Genomic DNA, 22,066 nt, shown 5'->3' with positions numbered 1-22,066 from the left:
CCTTCTAACATCCCAGGAAAAGTCATCTCTCCCATCTGCAAACAATCACATCTCATGTGAGCAACTGTCAATTTTTACCTTGCATATGGTTCTTTTTGTATATATCTCATCTTTACAACACCCATCAGCAGAGAGTATGTGTTAGTGAGTCTCCCCATCTTCTACCTTCATCCCCACTTCAAGTATCTAGAATATGCCTGGAATTGACTGGTATAGGTCACTTGCCGGGTAGATAATAAATATATGAATTGTTAAATTAACAAACAAATGAACATACAGTGCTCACTGGTCCTGATCATTAGAGCTACACAGGTAGACAGTGGCATGTGCCATTAGAGAATAAAGATATGAGTTACTGGCTCAAGAAGTAGTCTGTTACTTTTGGTGGGTATGAAGGCTAGTTCATGTATGAAGAGTTTTCCTACCTTCACGTAAATTCCTGGCAGAACTGAAGGGCTGGGTACTGGGAAGTTGACATAGAAAGCACAAATTTGGCAAGAGGGGGTAATCGTGAAGTTCCCAAATCATCCACAGCAAGACTGGGTGTCTTGGTTGGTTGGTGCTCTAAAATATGGTGATATTAGCAATTAGAGACGTAGGTCTCTAGGGGTATCTAACAGGGCAGCATCTGTGCTGTGTTACCAATACAGTAAGATCTTTGCTTGTGCTGATTACCTGCTGTTACTACTATGATGAAAGACACTGCTGCCCACATCACAGATCTTCTATCTTTATATGCCTATGTAGATCAGGCAAAAATGCAAGTAATAAAGATAACTCACTTTAATGTGCATATTAAAAACAAAACAAAACAAAACTGAGCCTTCTTCCAAATTTACTTTAAACAAGAGCAATGGAATAAACCTAAGGAAAACTGAAAGAAGGAAAAGCATGTATTTATATGTAATTCAGTGTTTTCTAAAGCATTAGATGCCCTTTCCTGAATTAGGAATGGGGTATTCTTAACTCACAACATGCATACAAAGCTCATGAATTACAAAGCATGAGGCTTTGCTTATGCTGGTTTATGTCACCACCTCCTTGGCATATTTAATGGCAGTGTTTTGTATAAAAATATGAATAACATCAACAATAACATGTAACATGTATTCAAAATAAGAAAGATACATACTGGTTAAAATAATCCCACATATCAACATATCTATGGGCTACAAATACCCTTTTATGCTATGAATATTTATGTGCAGACAGTTCATCCAAATATTAACACTGTTTATTCTTGTGCACAAAATGTTATGTGATATATACTGCATTTGTGCTCCTCTTATTTAACAAAGTTGTATGTGTGTGTCTTATTTCTTCTACCCAAATAAACAAGCAGATTGACATCACAAGGCTTCTTTTTTGCTTAGGCAGAATATTGAGCAAACAAATATTTATTCTGGGTTACTCAGCTGTGATACATAAGGGGATTCATGACATGCTATGTCTGGTGCCCGCTTAGCTTTTACTAGATAATTGCACTTTGGATCACCTAGAACATCACATTAAATGGAGAGACCTGGTTTTAAAATTTTAAAAAACATGGAATGGTCAGAATTTAATCAGTAATGCCTCCATAAATTAAGGGAGCTATAAATAAATGGGCACTAGAAAGGTGCAATAAAACCGGGATTAATCAAACTGTGATTAATTCAGGATCAGATTAAAACCAATAGTACCAGCTGAATCAGATCCATTCTGCAGCGTTGTTCTCTCCTGCTCCTTTTTTGTTACCCTTTTTTCCTCCTTCTCATTCCCCTCTGCTCTCACCCCCAGGGCACTCTCCTTGGTGGATAAACCTGAAGCACAGTTAATTGTCACATACATGGATTTAATCACATTGTCCATCACATTCGGGGGCCCTGCCTTTAGCGATCCGTGACTAATTGTTGTGGTAATTTTTCAATCATTAACACCAGCGCATATGCTGCAGACAAATCCCAAGGTGCCTACTAAACCCCAGTGACAAGCGGCACATGGGCTCCAGAAGGGCCAGCACGCGCCTCGCGGGCCGCCACCCCCAATCTTATTAGTCATGCACCATCATTAATATACATCTCTTCCAAGGATATGCCAGGCTGTGATGAGGTCGGAGGGGACTGAGCATTCTTTAGAACACAGCCTTGCTTTCAATCTACTCTTTGAAAAAGGAAAAGGAAGAGGAAAGGAAAGGAAATTAAAACTCCGTGTGGGACAACTAGCTGAGGGCCTATTCTAAATTCCGCTTGTTTCTCATTCATTTTCAGGCAGGCTCCTGAGCTGCGGCAAGTGCCCTTTCTTTGAGTTTCAGCAGTATTAGTGATCTCCATGGCAACCACTGGTGCTCATCTGCTGCACCACACTGCAGCTTCCCTGGGCTCAATTCTCAAGTCCCCGTGGTGTCAGACGGGGCACGCCATGTGCACTGGTGGGACAAGACCTTGCCTTGGGGAATCCTCCAGCTGACTGAAGCCCTGCTCTAATCACCACATAATAGGAGCGAACAAGATCACACGGAATATGATCTGCGTGCACAGATTCCAGGAATGCCATTTATTTTTCATTTTCCATGTTTTAAGGGTCTTTGTTGGCCAAAAGCAAAGAGCCACTAGAATAACCATCTTAACAAAAAGGATTAATTTTGAATCCCTGGTGGTACAGTGTTGTGACTAACTGATTTATTTAATGCATGCATCTCATATATCTTGCATTAAAGGCAATACTCAAGAGAAAATTAAAACTCCTGGGTTTTCCCTTTGGCTCTTCCTAAATGAAGGAACATTTGGGATACTGGCCACAGGAGGGAAAAGCAAGAGAAAGATTCCCGGATCGTTAGTGAAATTCTGACTCTTCCTCCGGAATCTTAGGAAATTCCCTCTTATACCTAGTTTCCCCAAGATTAAAATAAGATCTACTTATTTTAGGCACTTAGCACTGGATCACTGAACAAGGTCTCCGCAAGACTTAATTAATATGTGCAATTCATTTTTAGCTCCTCAAATGAAAGATGTTTGGTGCAGGCTCCATTATTATGAAATGAGGGGCCGAGCGCCCTCTACTGCTGCTTCTAGGTCAGTCTCTCAGTGTCTGAAATCCTGTCACTGGGGTTCACTTATTGTTAAGTATTCCTACACTTTGGCTTAGAAGCCATTTACTGATAAGAAAGAGCAGGAAGAAAGGTGCAAGAGAGGAGGAAGAGAAACAGATAACAATAGGCTGGCTGTTATAAATGGAATAGCCTTACCCCAAGATGACTCAAAGGCACCTAAGTTTATTTACAGCAGAGTGAGAAAGGTCCAGAAAAATTCACAGTGCTCAACTTTGCATCATGAGCAAACATTAAAAGGATAAGAAAAGGGATATCTTACTTTCTGCTCACACTCTTCCAGGACAAGAAGGGAAAAAAGCAGGGTATCAATAGGATCTTAATGAATTGCTCTGTTTTCTAGATAAGTCAGATGAAAAAGAAAGCCTTTTTTTTTTCCTTGGAATATTTAACATTCACAGCATTAGTTAGTTTCCAACTTCATTTCTGAGGTTAGTTTGAATAAACCCAGACCCATCCTCCTTAACACTGTACAGAACAAATCTACTCTTAAGCCTAGATTTACTTATTAGTTATCACAATAAACTAAAAATTATACAGATGAGAAAGGAAAAGTTTCATCCTTTTCTCCATTATGTAAATGACCCTTAAACAACTACAAATACAAGTTCAGCTGAGAGCTGAAATTGGAAAGCATTCTGAAGAGATCTTGCTTCTTTATTCAAAGAATAAAGAACCTTCCGGAAAAGTGTTGGTAATAATAATAGTAAATAATAATATATTAAAATCTAATATTCATTGAACTGTTTTTCTGTGGCAGCAACTGTTCTCAGTGCTCTCCCTGTAACATTCATTAATTTTTAGAACTCCTCAGGGTCAGTACCAATATTATTCCCATTTCTGAGATGAGGAGAATGATACCGAGAATGGGTACCTTGTGTGAGGTCATACAACTGCCAAGTAACAAAACCAGATTTCAAATCCAAGCCATCTGAATCCTAAACCCCCAAAATTAACCCTGAGGCTATAGTGATGAACACTGGGTAGAATCGAATTCTGAGAAGACTGGACTCCAACTCAAAAAAAGCTGTTTGATCATGGAATCTAGGGCCTTTAAAGAAAAATCAAAATTATTGGGCGCCTGGGTGGCTCAGTTGGTTAAGCGACTGCCTTCGGCTCAGGTCATGATCCTGGAGTCCCGGGATCGAGTCCCGCATCAGGCTCCCTGCTCAGCAGGGAGTCTGCTTCTCCCTCTGACCCTCTTCCCTCTCGTGCTCTCTATCTCTCATTCTCTCTCTCTCAAATAAAAAAATAATCTTTAAAAAAAAAAAGAAAAATCAAAATTATGAAAGCTCTGTTTATCTTAAGTATTTCCACCTCCAAACCCAAGCCTCATCTTTTTAGAACCAAAGACCACAAATTTTTCCATCACCTTTGATTTTTAATGGAACATCATCAGTTTACCCTTGAACTGAGTCAGTGTCACTGACAGAAACCCTGCTCCAGTAAGGAACACCAGGGCCAAATTCCAGAGCCGGCAGATGGTCTGTGAGTTGCTACAGAGGCAATTAACAGTGAGCTGCTAGATTTTGACATGCTGGAGCGGGGTAAGGGGTTTTCTCAGCCCTGTGCAGCTGTCTAGGGAGAAGGACAAGAAAGTATCCAGCGGCAAGATTAGCTACTCATCACCCCCGCCCCTGAGTCTCTTCAGCTGATGCCAGGAGGGACGCAGAGCACAGGAGGAGTCTGAAGTGTGCGTGAGGATCAGAGAGGTGAGGAGGAGGAGCGGTTGGGCTGGGAGCTGGTGTGGACAGAGTGGGCTCTGACAGAACACAGCTCTGCACAGGAAGGAGCTTCAGTGGGCCAGTGGGTGGTGATGGCCCCGGGTAGGAAAGCCACACAGCTGCTGGGTGGGTGGCTGACCATGGGGCTGCTCCCGAGTGCCCCCCAGAAATGGTCAGAGTGGAAGGAGCAAATGGCTAAAGATGGGTTTCTGTCATGACATTTGTGTAAGGGATTCACACGGCTCTCTGGCCCTCTTCAAGGACAAGAGTCCTATCAGACTTGAAATGACCAGAATGCAGCAAAGTGAGATTGTCAGGAAGAGATTATTTTCAAATTTTTCCTGGCATACAATAGCTGGAAGATACAGAAATCCTTCACTTTCATCATTCTGAACCAGGGATGGGCTACAAAAGTCATCTCTCACACATTACCCTCTACAGACGAATGAAATTATCTTTTCATTCTTATCTCAGGATTTCTCTCCAATCCATTTGTATAAGAACAGGAACTGACTGTAGCATCTCAGGCATACCATTCTTCTGTAAAGTGTGAATAATTTGCTAATTGTTAGGAAATGAAATGGTTTACAGATTATGCAGGGAATCTATAATCTATTCTGTTGACCTAGGAAAAAGATCAAAGATCAAACACTAGTGCTCAAAGTAACATCATTCAATTTCATGAATGAAATGGCCCCCTTTGACATAGATTTAAAGATTTCTGGTCAAACTATATTTTAGAAAATGAATTTCTTTCTATAATGTTATGGATTATCCTTAAATAGTTCTCCCTTTAAATATGAAATGCTTGATGAGAATATGAAAGGAATTCAGTTTTTATAATAAGATACAACATTACTTCACCATCACACAAATTCTCCTTTCATTATATAGCTAAAAAAATTTTTTTTCTATTACCAGCCAGAGGAAAAAAAAAGATCTAATTGGCATGCTCTGAAATATTAATCTAACTTTGGAAACAGATGTACAGTCTTTCAGAGCTTAAGAATATTATTCTTCAATGCATTGCAGGATGAGAAATACCACTTAAGAAATCACTGGCTTTGATGTTGCTGACACTAAGGGTTACAGCTCTTAAAGGAGTTTATTTTGATGTGTACCAACCCAGAAATCCTGGGTTGACAACATCACAGACTTTCTGCAGAGGATGGACGAGATGCTCCCTCAGGTCCCTTTCAGCCCTAATACTGGGTGATTGTAGGTTTTTACTACTGGCCTCAGTCTCTCAATAAGGAAAGTGGATGAAAAACATTGTATCAGTATATATTCTATTTAAGGGAATTCTGAAGTAAATCACAATATTAAGAAAACAAGTGTTTTGAAACATGGCTTATTATTACCTTTTGATAACTTTCTTAAGGGAATGAACGCTTATAACCATCAAAACGTATATCTAAAATCATAGAAAAAAGCATAAGAAATCTTAGAAATAATCTTTTAGTGCAATCCCATTTATTTCACGAATGAGGAAATGGAGAAGTCTGGAGAAAAACACTAATAATAACAATAACACTACTACTAATATTATTATCATTTTCAAACTAACATTTACCATAAGGTAGTTGTGCCCACAACTACTCTGTTTTCCACATACAATCTTTTTAAGAATCCTAAGAGATGACCATTAATATTACCATGCTGAGTTTACCAAATAAGGACATTGAGGCGCAAAGAGGCTATCTCGGGGTCTAAGTTTTCCCCATGGCCAGGACAGAGCAAGATGAGGACCGAGCAGGTTGACTCTACAGCCCTGCTCTTTAACCATGAAACCGTGAAAAACCACAGCTTCCCAAATAAACTGACCAAATTCTTAGAAACTTCACAGAATTAACTAAGGTTAGACTAACTGTATATTTCAGGATTACCAGGCCCATATATTTAGGACCCTCCCTGTGCCAGGTGCCAGGGGTACCTAGAGGATGAAGACACTGCCCTCTGAACGAGGAGCTAAGATGAAACCCACCCAAGGATGTGAGAGTCCAGAGAAAGACGCAGACGGTAAGTGCAATAAGTACAGATGCCAACTCCACACTGAGAAGCAGACTCCAAAAACCAGACACGATCTTGAAAACAGAACTGCCCATGACCATTTGGGCCTCAAAAGCCACTGTGGTTATAAAGCAACTCACATAGGGCAATCAGGAGACATGTGCTTACTAGCAGGCAGGCAGGGAGAAAAGTTGAAAGTGATATTTACTTAATGATAGCTACTGTCTTCGATGCAGTGAGGTTACTTTTTTCCTTCTGGTATATTCTATCTCATTGGAAGAGCCCAGAACACCATGTGAAGATTCACAGCCTCCAAACTAAAAGATCGCCAACCTCACTCTCATCATCTGAAAATGAGAAAGCTTGGCCAGGAGGTGGTTATGAGGTGGTTAAGTGATGTGCTAGGTGCCGCCAGAGGCGAGACTGGAAGCTACTGGAAAAGATTAGGTTGCTCAACTACAGCATGCAGCATGTGGCGGGACAATAATACTGTCAATACCAGAAACTTACGTTTGGATGAACTGGTGAAAGAAGTGAATCTAGCAAAGAAGATTAAGAAAAGAGATCACCGAAGAATACTTGATTACCATCTCAGATCAACTGTATCTTCAGCATCTAAAAACCCTCTTAGATAAATGTTATTAGCTCACAAGCAGGTAGGGGTGATTTCAAGGACTCTCCAGCATTATAATAAGAAACGACTTGTGCAATGATCACAAAGAATTTCTCAGAAATGGAAGGGCCCCTAAATTAGGGCTTCTGAAGCTTCAAAACTAACTCTTCCAATGCAGTAAAATTTTTACATCCATCTTAAAGTATCCATTTAAGGATTAGTTAATAATAGGTAACCACCTGGGGAAAAGAGTCATTATTAAATTTATACAGTCAAAAACTTAAGCCACAGAAGAGGAGGAGCAAGATGGCGGAGGAGTAGGAGAACTAAATCTGGAACACACACGAACTCAACAGGAGATCAAAGAAAAGAATAGCAACAACTCTCAAGAGAAAAGCGACCACTTTCTGGAAGGGAGGACGTGCGGAGAAGTGAATCCGAGGCGATATTTGGGAGGACAGAGGGCGGGAGAGGGGGCCTCCGTTGGCCACTACTGGCAAGTGACAGAGCAGCAGAGCACAAAATCGGAATTTTTAGAAGTCGGCTCCGCTGAGGGACATCGCTCCGGTGGCTAAGGGGGGGGGGGGGGGGGAACCCTTAACGACAATGTGTGGTCTCAGGACCCTCGGGGTCACAGAAAGACCGGGGGTGCCTGAGTGTGACAGAGCTCCCAGGTATCAAAGCAGGGAAGCTGGCTGCAGAGACGGAGCCGAGGCGCGGGCTCTCAGCTCGGGGTTGCCATAAACCATGATCCGCGGCACAGTCGGGCCACTGCTCCTCCAGCAGGGACCCAACAAGTGGCAGATCCAGGGAAACTCCCCTTCCTCCCCTGGGAGGAGCGGCGCGGGAGCGCACTGCAGGGATCTGCTGGGTTTGGAGACTTCACATGGGGTCAGGTGCCAGAGATAGAAATGCTCGGTCACAGGCCAGGTGAGCACAGAGTACCGCCACAGACTTGGGAGACAGGAGTGATTGACTGCTTTCCTCTGGGGGCTCACTGAGGAGTGGGGCCCCGAGTTCTCGAATACTCCGGGCGGAGATTGGGAGGCCGCCATTTTCACTCTCGTCCTCCAAAGCTGTACCAAAAGCTTACAGGGAACAAAAGCTCCCAAGAGCAAATCCGAGCAGAATACATAGCCCAGACCGACAAGGATGGGGCAATTTCACCTCTGGTAAGACATGTGGGAACCAAGGCAACAGGCTCCTCCCCCAGAAGATCCACAAGAACAGCCCCCAAGACCAAGTTTACCGATCAATGAGAACGGTAGAACTCCAGCGCTAGGGAAATACTGCACAAAGAATTCATGTCTTTTTACCAAGATTCTTTAGTCTTTCAAAGCCTTTTTTTATTTTTCACTTTCGTTTTCTTTTTTTTTTTAATTTTTCTTTTTCCCTTTTTTAAACCAACATCTTATCAATCTTTTTAAAAAATCTTTTTTATCTTTCATTTTTAGAGTCATATTCTATCCCTTCATAATAGTTAACATATTTTTGTTATATATATATATATAAGTTGTTCTCTCTTTAAAATTTTGGGATATAGTTTCTTCTAACAGAACAAAATATACCCTAAATTTCTAGTGTATGGCTTTGTTCTAGTCTCCTGCCTGATCACATTCTCTCCTTTTTTTTTTTAAATCCTTTCTTTTTTCAACCAAGTTCTTATCAATTCCTTTTATAAAATCTTTTATAATTTTCATCTTTACATTCATATTCCATCACTTCATCATATTAACCCTTATTTTGTACATATATAAGTTTTACTTCCTTTAAAATTTGGGGAGGCACTTTCTTCTAACAGACCAAAATATGCCCAATATCTACTCTGCGGCACTGATCTATGCACCAGCCTGATCATATTTGATCATACTCTGGTTTTTTTTGTTTATGTTTGTTTGTTTTTATCTTTTTCTCTTTTTTTTCTTTTCTCTTCCTTTCCCTTTCTTTTCCCCTGGTTTCCGGTCTCTTCTGATTTGTTTAGTGTATATTTTCTGGGGATGTTGTTACCTTGTTAGCATTTTGTTCTCTCATTCATCTACTCTCCTCTGGACAAAATGACAAGATGGAAAAAATTACCTCAAAAAAAAAAGAACAAAACGCAGTACTGACTGCCAGGGACATAATCAATAAGGACATTAGTAAGATGTTGAAACTAGAGTTCAGAATGATGATTTTAAAGATACTAGCTGGGCTTGAAAAAAGCATGGGAGACATCAGAGAAACCCTTTCTGGAGAAATAAAAGAACTAAAATCTAACCAAGTTGAAATCACAAAGGCTATTAATGAGGTGCAAAAAAAATGGAGGCTCTAACTGCTAGGATAAATGAGGCACAAGAGAGAATTAGTGATATAGAAGACCAAATGATGGAAAATAAAGAACTTGAGAAAAAGAGATAAAAACTACTGGATCACAAGGGGAGAATTCGAGAGATAAGAGATACCATAAGATGAAACAATATAGAATAATTGGGATCCCAGAAGAAGAAGAAAGACAGAGAGGGGCAGAAGATATATTGGAGCAAATTATAGCAGAGAACTTCCCTAATTTGGGGAAGGAAACAGGCATCAAAATCCAGGAGGCACAGAGAACCCCCATCAAAATCAATAAAAATAGGTCAACACCCCAACATCTAATAGTAAAACCTACAAGTCTCAGCAACAAAGAGAAAATCTTGAAAGCAGCTCAGGAGAAGAGATCTGTAACTTACAATGGTAGAAACATTAGATCAGAAACAGACCTATCCACAGAGACCTGGCAGGCCAGAAAGGACTGGCATGATATATTCAGAGCACTAAATGAGAAAAATATGCAGCCAAGAACAAACAAAAATAAAGGAATTTGCAAACACAAAACCAGCCCTACAAGAAATATTGAAAGGGGTCCTCTAAGCAAAGAGAGAGCCTAAAAGTAACACAGACCAGAAAGAAACACAGACAATATACAGTAACAGTCACCTTACAGGCAATACAATGGCACTAAATTCATATCTTTCAATAGTTTCCCTGAAAGTAAATGGGCTAAATGCCCCAATCAAAATACACAGGCTATCAGATTGGATAAAAAATCAAGACCCATCGATATGCTATCTGCAAAACACTCATTTTAGACCCAAAGACACCCCCAGATTGAAAGTGAGGGGGTGGAAAACAATTTACCATGCTAATGGATACCAAAAGAAAGCTGGGGTGGAAATACTTATATCAGACAAATTAGATTTTAAACCAAAGACTATAATAAGAGATGAGGAAGGACACTATATCCTACTTAAAGGGTCTATCCAACAGAAGATCTAACAATTGTAAATATCTATGCCCCTAACATGGGAGCAGCCAATTATATGAGCCAATTAATAACAAAAGCAAAGAAACACATTGACAACAATACAATAATAGTGGGGGACTTTAACACCCCCCTCACTGAAATGGACAGATCATCGAAGCAAAAGATCAACAAGGAAATAAAGACTTTAAATGACACACTGGACCAAAGGGACTTCACAGATATATTCAGAACATTCCATCCCAAAGCAACAGAATACACATTCTTCTCTAGTGCCCATGGAACATTCTCCAGAATAGATCACATCCTAGGTCACAAATCAGGTCTCAGCCAGTACCAAAAGACTGGGATCATTCCCTGCATATTTTCAGACCACAATACTTTGAAACTGGAACTCAATCACAAGAGGAGAGTCAGAAAGAACTCAAATACACGGAGGCTAAAGAACATCCTACTAAAGAATGAATGGGTCAGCCAGGAAATTAAAGAATTAAAAAAATTCATGGAAACAAATGAAAATGAAAACACAACTGTTCAAAATCTTTGGGATGCAGCAAAAGCAGTCCTAAGTATAGCAATACAAGCCTTTCTCAAGAAACAAGAAAGGTCTCAAATACACAATCTAACCCTACACCTAAAGGAACTGGAGAAAAAAACAGCAAATAAAGCCTAAACCCAGCAGGAGAAGAGAAATAATAAAGATCAGAGCAGAAATCAATGAACTAGAAACCAAAAGAACAGTAGAACAGATCAACGAAACTAGGAGTTGCTTCTTTGAAAGAATTAACAAGATTGATAAACCCGTGGCCAGACCTATCAAAAAGAAAAGAGAAATGACTCAAATGAATAAAATAATGAATGAAGGAGGAGAGATTACAACCAACACCAAAGAAATATAAACAATTTTAAGAACATATTATGAGCAACTATATGCCAGCAAATTAGATAATCTGGAAGAAATGGATGCATTCCTAGAGCTGTATCAACTACCAAAACTGAACCAGGAAGAAATAGAAAACCTGAACAGACCTATAACCACTATGGAAATTGAAGCAGTCATCAAAAATCTCCCAACAAACAAAAGCCCAGGGCCAGATGGCTTCCCACGGGAATTCTACCAAACATTTAAAGAATTAATACCTATTCTTCTGAAACTGTTCCAAAAAATAGAAATGGAAGGAAAACTTCCAAACTCATTTTATGAGGCCACCATTACCTTGATCCCAAAACCAGACAAAGACCCCATCAAAAAGGAGAATTACAGACCAATATCCTTGATGAACATGGATGCAAAAATTCTCACAAAAATACTAGCCAATAGGATCCAACAGTACATTAAAAGGATTATTCACCAGGACCAAGTGGGATTTATCCCTGGGCTGCAAGATTGGTTCAACATCCACAAATCAATCAATGTGATACAATACATTAATGAAAGAAAAAACAAGAACTATATGATCCTCTCGACAGATGCAGAAAAAGCATTTGACAAAGTACAGCATCCTTTCTTGATCAAAACCCTTCAGAGTATAGGGATAGAGGGTACGTACCTCAATATCATAAAAGCCATCTATGAAAAACCTACAGCGAATATCATTCTCAATGGGGAAAAAAGCTGAGAGCTTTCCCCCTAAGGTCAGGAACGCGGCAGGGATGTCCACTATCACCACTGCTATTCAACACAGTATTAGAAGTCCTAGCCACAGCAATCAGACAACAAAAAGAAATCAATGGCATCCAAATCGGAAAAGAAGTCAAACTCTCACTCTTTGCAGATGATATGATACTTTATGTGGAAAACCCAAAAGACTCTACCCCAAAACTGCTAGAATTCATACAGGAATTCAGTAAAGTGGCAGCATATAAAATCAATGCACAGAAATCAGTGGCATTCCTATACACCAACAATAAGACAGAAGAATGAGAAATTAAGGAGTCGATCCTACTTACAATTTCACCCAAAACCATAAGATACCTAGGGATAAATCTAACCAAAGAGGCAAAGAATCTGTACTCAGAAAACTATAAAATACTCATGAAAGAAATTATGGAAGACACAAGGAAATGGAAAAACTTTCCATGCTCATGGATTGGAAGAAAAAATACTGTGAAGATGTCAATGCTACCTAGAGCAATCTACACATTCAATGCAATCCCTATCAAAAGACCATCCACTTTTTTCAAAGAAATGGAACAAATAATCCTAAAATTTGTAGGGAACCAGAAAAGACCCCGAATAGTCAGAGGAATGTTGAAAAAGAAAAGCAAAGCTGGTGGGATCCCAGTTCCGGACTTCCAGCTCTATTACAGAGCTGTCATCATCAAGACAGTATGGTACTGGCACAAAAACAGACACATAGATCAATGGAACAGAATCGAGAGCCCAGAAATGGACCCTCAACTCTATGGTCAACTCATCTTCGACAAAGCAGGAAAGAATGTCCAATGGAAAAAAGACAGTCTCCTCAACAAATGGTGTTGGGAAAATTGGACAGCCACATGCAGAAGAATGAAACTGGACCATTTCCTTACACCACACACAAAAATAGACTCAAAATGGTTGAAAGACCTCAATGTGAGACAGGAGTCCATCAAAATCCTAAAGGAGAACACAAGCAGCAACCTCTTCGACCTCAGCCACAGCAACTTCTTCCTAGAAACAACGCCAAAGGCAAGGGAAGCAAGGGCAAAAATGAACTACTGGGATTTCATCAAGATAAAAAGCTTTTGCACAGCAAAAGAAACAGTGAACAAAACCAAGACACCCGACAGAATGGGAGAAGATATTTGCAAATGACCTATCAGATAAAAGGCTAATACCCAAAATCTATAAAGAACTTCTTAAACTCAACACCCACAGAACAAATGATCCAATCAAGAAATGGGCAGAAGACATGAACAGACATTTCTGCAAAGAAGACATTCAAATGGCCAACAGACACATGAAAAAGTGCTCAACATCGCTTGGCATCAGGGAAATCCAAATCAAAACCTCAATGAGATACCACCTCATACCAGTCAGAATGGCTAAAATTAACAAGTCAGGAAACGACAGATGTTGGCGGGGATGTGGAGAAAGGGGAACCTTCCAACACTGTTGGTGGGAATGCAAGCTGGTGCAGTCACTCTGGAAAACAGTATGCAGCTTCCTCAAAAAGTTGAAAATAGAGCTACCATACGATACAGCAATTGCACTACTGGATATTTACCCCAAAGATACAAATGCAGGCACCCAACGGGGTACGTGCACCCCAATGTTTATAGCAGCTATGTCCACAATAGCCAAACTGTGGAAATAGCTAAGATGTCCATCGACAGATGAATGAATAAAGAAGATGTGGTATATATATTCGATGGAATATTATGCAGCCATCAGAAGGAATGAAATCTTGCCATTTGCAACAACGTGGATGGAACTGGAGGGTATTATGCTGAGCGAAATAAGTCAATCAGAGAAAGACATGTATCATATAACCTTGCTGATATGAAGAATTCTTAAGCTCAGGAAACAAACAGGGGTGCTGGAGTGGTGGGGGGTGGGAGGGATGGGGTGGCTGGGTGATAGATATTGGGGAGGGTACGTGCTGTGGTGAGCGCTGTGAATTGTGTAAGACTGTTGAATCACAGACCTGTACCTCTGAAACAAATAATACATAATGTTAAAAAAAAAAGAAGAAGAAGAAGAATATAGCAGGAAGGGAAGAATGAAGTGGGGGAATCGGAGGGGTTGAGGAACCATGAGAGACTATGGACTCTGAGAAACAAACTGAGGGTTCTAGAGGGGAGGGGGGTGGGGGGATGGGTCAGCCTGGTGACGGGTATTAAAGAGGGCACGTACTGCATGGAGCACTAGGTGTTATATGCAAACAATGAATCATGGAACACTACATCAAAAAAAAAAAAAAGAAAAGAAAAAGAAAAAGACCAGAGAATATTCCCTCCCACTTGGGTTTCAGTTTTCTAACCAGACAGCATTGTGGTACAGAGGGTGTGAAATAAAGGTGGCTGGGGGCGGAGGGTGGGGGGACTTAAGCCACATACAGAAACATCTTATTTCATGTAAACAAACTAATTCTTAAGAACATATATCTTTTTTTTCTTTTAAGGACATATATCTTAACCACTAATAAATTAGGGAATGACTATTTAATTTATAAAAGAATTCATTACTGGTATCCTGTCTTCCTTTTATAAAACTTTCATTTGTATTCAACTTTTCAGGGACACTTCTGTTGCATGAACTGAGGAATGTGTGCCTCTGACCAAGAAGTTTACAGGCCATGTCCCTGAGGACAGAAGCCACTGAAGAGCTCTCGCTGGATAGGTGGACATCCTCAGGGCCGTTATTAAGGCTCACATCCTCTGGGTTGATCTGAAAAGGAAATAAAACCTCTGAAAAGGAATACAGCACACTACCTTACTTTCTTCCACCAAACATTTGTTGATTATGTTTTCAGAGGTAAGCCTGCAGGTACAAAGTTGACTGAGACAGTTCTTGTCTTTAAGGAACTCAAAATCTAGTGGGGGATATAGAAAAGAAACTCAGCAAGCATGGGAGTACAGCAGCAGCCTTGGAGAGAGGTACACAGGGCGTTTTAGAAATACAAAGAGAGGCCCCATCTTGGCTGGGGGAGGAGTCAGAAATGAAATGAAGGAGCAGACACAGGATCTGTGAAGACTTTGCAAATGTGGAGTTAAATGAGGGACTAAAGTTATATCTTGAAGGACAAGCAGAAATCAGAGGGAGAAAATGGGAAAGGGGAAGGAGCCTAATGGAAGAAGAAATGGCATGTGTAAAGTTACAGAGGCAAACAGAAGGAGCGTGTTCAGGGGGCCACACGTCATCCATTACTTTTGAAAGCAAAGAAGTATGTAGGAGTTGTGCATAAGAAATGAGCCTTCTGGGGGCGTCTGGGTGGCTCAGTTGGTTAAGCGTCTTGATTTCAGCTCAGGTCATCTCAGGGTCATGAGATTGTCCCACATCAGGCTCCGCACTCAGTGGTGAGTCTGCTGGAGCTTCTCTCTCTCCTCCTCCCTCTGCCCCTCCCTCCACCCCACTCATGGGCATGCAGATGAGCGCACGCGCTCTCTCTGGCTCGCTAAAAGAAATGAAAAACAAAAAAAAAAATGAAATGAAAATAAATACCTTAAAAAGAATACAAGAAATGAGCCTTCTGAAGTATGCAGGGGATGGAAAAAAAAAGAGGCAGGGATATCCTGCTAACAGTTACTTACCACAGGGTTAATGACATATGGTTAAATTAAGGATAGGATTGATTCTCTTACAATGGAAGCATAGACCTGCCTTGGGAAGATCAATGTTTGTTTGTTTTTAAAAAGAATATGGCTATGAAGAGGTCTTTATGACATTTAAGTTAAAACTGAAAAAATAAAAAAATGCTAATGATGCTTACACTATAAAACTTCCAATATAAGAGAAAAAAAGGGAGGATGTTTCCTGGTGCTTGTCAAGAGCTCTTCAATAAACATAAAAGACTGAAGGACTGGTTTTCACGGGCATGCTCATGCTGAAATGAGAGTGGATTGAGAATCAGAGCTGTGTCCATCCAGGCAGAGTTAATGGGGATGAAACACATAAATGGAAAGACTTAGCAGGGGTCTTTGAAAATTCGTAAGAACAGAAAATCAATTGAGGATGTAGCCTGAAGCCAGTACAATAGCTCTGCTACAGAAGCAAGGTGGTGGGCTGGTTTGGTTTTGGTTAGAAGTGAATGAGCAAAATTATAAATAAACTATAACCCACAGATAAGACCAGAAGGTTGCCCAGACTAAGTTAACTTTAAATGAATGAGAAGTTAACATAAAATGAAGAACTATACAAACAAATAACAGACACACTCACATACACACACACAACAACCATCTTTCTAATAACTGCTCTCTCTCAGAAATGCTTCTCGTTGCTTCCACTTTTTCAAAAGACAAGAGGCCTGAAATAGTCACTGAAGACGTAGAACATATCAATTTCCATCCTAACACAACTACAAAACATCTAGTTAAATCCTGATATTTTTCCCCTCTTTTTGCTTTTATAAAAATAGACTTGAGAGACACTTGGGGTTAGAGTTGTCTCTTCAGAAGATGTTCCAAAAATCTATTCCTCTCAGGAGGGCTATATTTAAAATGCCCCCAGAAAGAGAAAATCTACCCACTAAGTCAAAAAGTTATATATCCCCTTAGTAACTTAGTTCAATTTTTACCAATCTCCATGCGCTAGAGCTTTACATAGACAGTAGTCTCCCCTTATTTGCAGGAGAGACATTCCAAGACCCTCAATGGAGCCCTGAAACTGTGGATAGTATTTAACCCTATATATACTATGTTTTTGTATGTCCTATATATACAGGCCTATGATAAACTTTAATTTATAAATGAGGTACAGTAAGAGAGTGACTACAATAACTAATAATAAAATAGAACAATTATAACATATGCTGTGATAAAAGTTATGTGACTGTGGTCTCTCTCTCTCAAAATATCTTCTTTTACTGTACTCACCCTTCTCTTTTGTAATGATGTGAGATGATAAAATGCCTATGTGACGAGATGAAGTGAGGTGAGTGACACAGGCACTGTGATGTAGCGTTAAGCTACTACTGACCTGCTGACCATGTGTCAGAAGGAGGATCATCTGTCTGAAGACCCTAGTTAACCTCAGGGAGCTGTAACCAGAGAAAGCGAAACTGTGACAAGGGGGGAGTACTGTATCTAACGTAAAGCCTTCATACTCAGGTTTGCGTGATTCCTCTAGGTGTACCTTCAAGAATTCTAGAAAAGATATGTCATCATCTTAATAGAAAAATGGCCATTTTGTTATTTTCAGTTTGTTCACGCTGAATCACGTAAACACATGATTAATCACTGACCTCTCTGAAAATAAGTTGTATTTTTGTTGTTGTTTGTTTTGTTTTTGTTTATTTGTTCTGAGTCTACAAAAGAGGTACTTTTCTGTGGTTTGGGGTTGCTGTGCATTTTGACCATTTTCAAGCACTGTGAAAAGCTAAAGGATGCTGCTATTTCACAGTTACTTGAAAATACCACATACGGTCCCAGTATTACAAGAGCTTGTGAAGCAAAGAGGAAAATGGACATCTAATAGGTGGGGAAAAAGCTGAACACTACAAAGGAATGTTCTCATCATTGGCAATTAAATAAAGTGGGGCAGAGATGTTTGAAACGGAAAAGGGACAAAGTGACAAAGCAAAATGGCAGGTTCAGCAGAGCTAGAGAGAGGAGGTTCTTTCCACCACAATATATCCATCCCTAAGGAGGAAGATTTGGGGGTAAACTGGAAGATGGTCCAGGACTCCCAATGACTCCACCCAGACTACCCTTGGACTTGGAAGACCTAGGCCTGAGAAACAGTCAAGGTCATGCCTATCAGTCTGCTGGAGTGAGGGATGCTACATATGGTGGAACCAGCTGCTGAACACCCAGCTGCTCTGCTGAGTCACAGCCCATTTCTCAAGGTTGGTAGAATGGCGATATTAAGAAACTATTCCTATCTTATCCCAAATGGAAGCCTAACCCCTTAAGAGAGCTAACTTTTCTTTGTGTTAGGAAGTAACACATAGCAGGTGCTCGGTAAGTGTTGCTAAATAAATTAATAAAGTGGTTAATAAATTAATGAATGGGCAAATGAACAACAATTGCTAAAGTTAGCCTCCAAGAGACATACACAGCTGGATTTACTATCACACCCCTTCACATTAGATGGGGAACAGCCACCAGGGTATGTATACTTCAGGTCAGAGGCTGAATCTTGGACCGTCCCACAGTGCCCAGCCTGAATTCCCTACACTAGGACACCTTACAAAACCCCCTTTATATATTAACATGGTTGCATGAACTTATTACCCTTATTAAAGTCTTCTCTATTTCTTCCCTTCAAAAAGGCCTTTCCTAATTTGATATTACTACAGGGAGTGGAAGAAGGACGTCAGTAATGTAAACTGAAAGAAAAATGAAAGCAATCTAGGGTTGAAACATGCTGTTAGGGGACTCTACCACGCAGAATCAGGAAAGCAGTTTTCGTGTACAGAAGCAACAGAAAAATGGCATGTGCGATATGCTTTAATCCAGATTTCTTTTAGAAAACAAATCTGCTCATAAATAGCACATACCTAAGCAACCATACTTTGCAAATGCTATTTGTGTATTTATGCCACAGGCACAAGAAATGAATCTACAGATAATCTGTGTTATTAAAGTTTTATCACGTCTATTATTGCTGTAAATTTTCCTATGATATTTTCAGCAGAGACATAATAACATAACTGTGCTCTTTTATATTTCCTTACAAAGATAAGCAACAAATAAATGCTCTAAACTCTAGAAAGGAATTCCTGTTAGTTTTCTTATAGATGACGGGAAAGGCAGCTCAACACAAGGGCTGTAACTGGATCCAGCCCAAGGTACAGAATGTGAAATTTCACAACATGAGGCCAAAAAGAGGTTCCTAAAAAGTCCTATGAATCCACAGAACCTTCTAGAATCAATAAACCAGTTTAGCAAGGTTAAAGAATACAAGATCAATACAGAAAAACCAATCAGATTTCTATTTACTAGCAATATATAATCTGAGAATGAAATTAAGAAAGCAATGCCATTCACAATACCATTAAAAATAAGATATATAGAAATAAACTTCATAAAATAAGTACACGACTGTCCACTGAAAACTACAAAACACTGCTGAGAAGTGTGAGAGAAATTAAACATGATCAAGTGAGAGATCCACAACCTCCGGCCAGTAATCCAGCCTCCTGTTTTTGTATATAAGGTGTTACAGGGGCACAGCCAGCTCACTGTCCCTACGAATCTCCCACTACAATGGCAGAGTTGAGCAGATGTGGCAGAGACTGAATGGCCCACAAGAATAAACTGCTTCCTACCTGCTCCTTTAAGAAAGGGTTTGGCGATCTCTGACCCAAATAAATGGAGAGACACGCCATGAAGTTCTCTTCAAGATGATGTATGTACAGATTGAATGCAATTCCTATCAAAATCGTGCCAGACATTTTTTGTGTAAAATTGACAAACTTATTCTAAAATTTACATTGAAATACAAAGGAGTTAAAGTGGTGAAAATAATTTTGAAAAAAAGAACAAAGTTTGAGAACTTATACTACCCAATTTCAAACATGCTATTCAACCACAATAATCAAGACTGCATGGTACCAAATTTGTTTTTTAACAGAGATATGAAGGCAATAGAGTAAAGAAGGAACAGTGTTCTCAATAAATAGTTCCGGACAAATGGCTAGTCACATTCAAAGAAATGAATTTAGAATCTTCATATATAAAATTTACATCAAAAGAGATCATCACACACCTAGATGAAAGAAATAAAACAATAAACCTCTAAAAGAAAATATGAGAGAAAATCTTCATGACCTGAATTAATCAAAGAGCTTGTAGGTACAAAGAGTTTTAGGAACACCAAAAGCATGATCCACAGAAGAAAAAAAAAATGACAAACTGGATTTTACTAAAATTAAAAACTATTCCACTTCAAAAGATATCACTAAGAAAATAAAAAGACAAGTCACAGACTAGGAAAAAAACATATGCAAGTCATATATAAGATAAAGATCTTATATTCAGACTATATAAAGAACTTTAACAACCTAATAATAAGACAAACAACCCAATTAAAAATGGGCAAAATATTAGAATAAACATTTCACTGCAGAAGATTTATAAATGGCTAATACACACTATTAAAGGATGCTAAATGTCATTATTCATGAGAAAAATATAAATTAAATCTATAGTGAGATCCCTTTCCACATCCACTGAAACAGCTATTATCAAAAAGACAGACAGTACAAAATGTTGGTGAGAATGTAGAAAAACTGGAATCCTCAGACATTGTTGGTGGAGACATAAAGTGACATCGTCACTTCTGGAAACCAGCAGGCAGTTTCGTCAAAAGTAAATCATGCACCGCGTGTTGTATGCAACTGATGAATTGCTAAATCCTATCTCTGAAACTAATAATACAGTATACAGTAATTAAGTTGAATTTTTTTTAAAAAGGTAAATCATGAGCTCACATACAACCCAGCAATTCTACTCCGGGGTATCTACAGAAAAGAAATGAAATAATCTGTCCCCACAAAAACTTGTACATGAAAGTTCACAGAAGCTTTATTCATAACAGTCCCCAATTGAAAATAATCTAAATGTCCACCAACTGGTAAGTGGATAAATAAAACACACACAATACTAATCAACAACACTAAGGAACAAACTACTGAGACATGCTAACAGGATGAACTGCAAAACCCATGGAGTGAAAGACACCCCATTGAAAAGGCTACATGATTCTATTTATATGAGATGTCTAGAAAAAACAAATTCTATAGAGACAGAAAGTAGAAAGTAGAACACTGGTTGCCTCGGGCTGTGGGGGAAGGGATGATGGCTGGCTGCAAATAGGCGTGAGGAAACTTCTGGGGATGATGGAAATGTGCTAAAAGCTGATGATAGTGATGGTTGCAAAACTCTATAAATTGAACAAACAAACCCTCGAATTGTATATTTGCAGTGGGTAAGTTTATGTCATGGAAATTATTCCTCAATGAAACTTTTTAAAAAAATCTAAGTCCCAGGGAGGAAACAAAAATGGTGGCAAATAAATGATCAGGAATTAAAATGTCTTCAGAATTCTAAACAGAACACTAGAACCTGTAAGACATGCTTTATCATTCTAAAAGACTTTCACAGAAGTTATACCTTGACACGAATGATGGCAAACGTGAGGACAGAGCAAATGACTTTCAGACATGTAAGGACTCAGGGCAACTGCTTCCCATGCTCCTTCTTGGAAGGGCACTGGAGAAAACAAAAGAACACACACACACAAACATACACACACACCCACAGCCCCAGTGTGGTGTTTACTGTGCAATGGCAGTCAGCAGTCCTATCTACTTGTATGTATTTTTTTGTACACCAGAGGCTGGAAAGCTACACTTCCTGGCTTCCCACACCACTGGGTTCTTTGAGTAAATTAGGTTCCTCCAATTAGGTGCACTCCAGTAAGATGGGACATGGAAGTGGAGGTGATCTTTCTGCGGCTTGGCTCTCTCTACTGCCATCATGGCAGGGGGACTAGTGGGTTTTCCTGCAAGTGTTCCAATGTATCGCTGTCTTCAGCTTCAAGGATATTAAGAGACAGTAGCCGTGACAGGTTCTGATCTTTGGACTGAGGCTACAGCAGAAGATTCTTAAAGTGCACAGTCCCAGGGGTGGCCTCCCAACTCCTTCCCACCCCAGTGTCACAGATGATGCAGTACCCTTTGCAGGTCAGAGCAGCTGTGTGG

The 22,066-nt window shown here is 39.7% G+C and overlaps 1 protein-coding gene and 1 long non-coding RNA gene across 10 annotated transcripts in view; one reads left to right on the top strand and one right to left on the bottom strand.

Moving 5' to 3' along the window:
• FARS2 (phenylalanyl-tRNA synthetase 2, mitochondrial) overlaps nt 1-22,066 on the bottom strand; it is a 536,237-nt gene that overhangs the window by 280,126 nt on the left and 234,045 nt on the right. The window lies entirely within an intron of this gene.
• On the top strand, nt 4,547-15,220 carry LOC141370087 (uncharacterized). Its single transcript, XR_012373807.1, has 3 exons — nt 4,547-4,800; nt 6,693-6,831; nt 14,937-15,220. It is a non-coding gene; the product is annotated as an uncharacterized lncRNA (long non-coding RNA).

Source organism: Callorhinus ursinus, unplaced genomic scaffold (genome assembly GCF_003265705.2).
Source record: "Callorhinus ursinus isolate GAN/ISIS: 27379988/994484 unplaced genomic scaffold, GSC_fseal_2.0 scaffold26, whole genome shotgun sequence".
Lineage (NCBI taxonomy): Eukaryota > Metazoa > Chordata > Mammalia > Carnivora > Otariidae > Callorhinus > Callorhinus ursinus.
The sequence above is the reverse complement of the archived record's forward strand: the minus strand, read 5'-3'. Positions and strand labels throughout refer to the sequence as shown.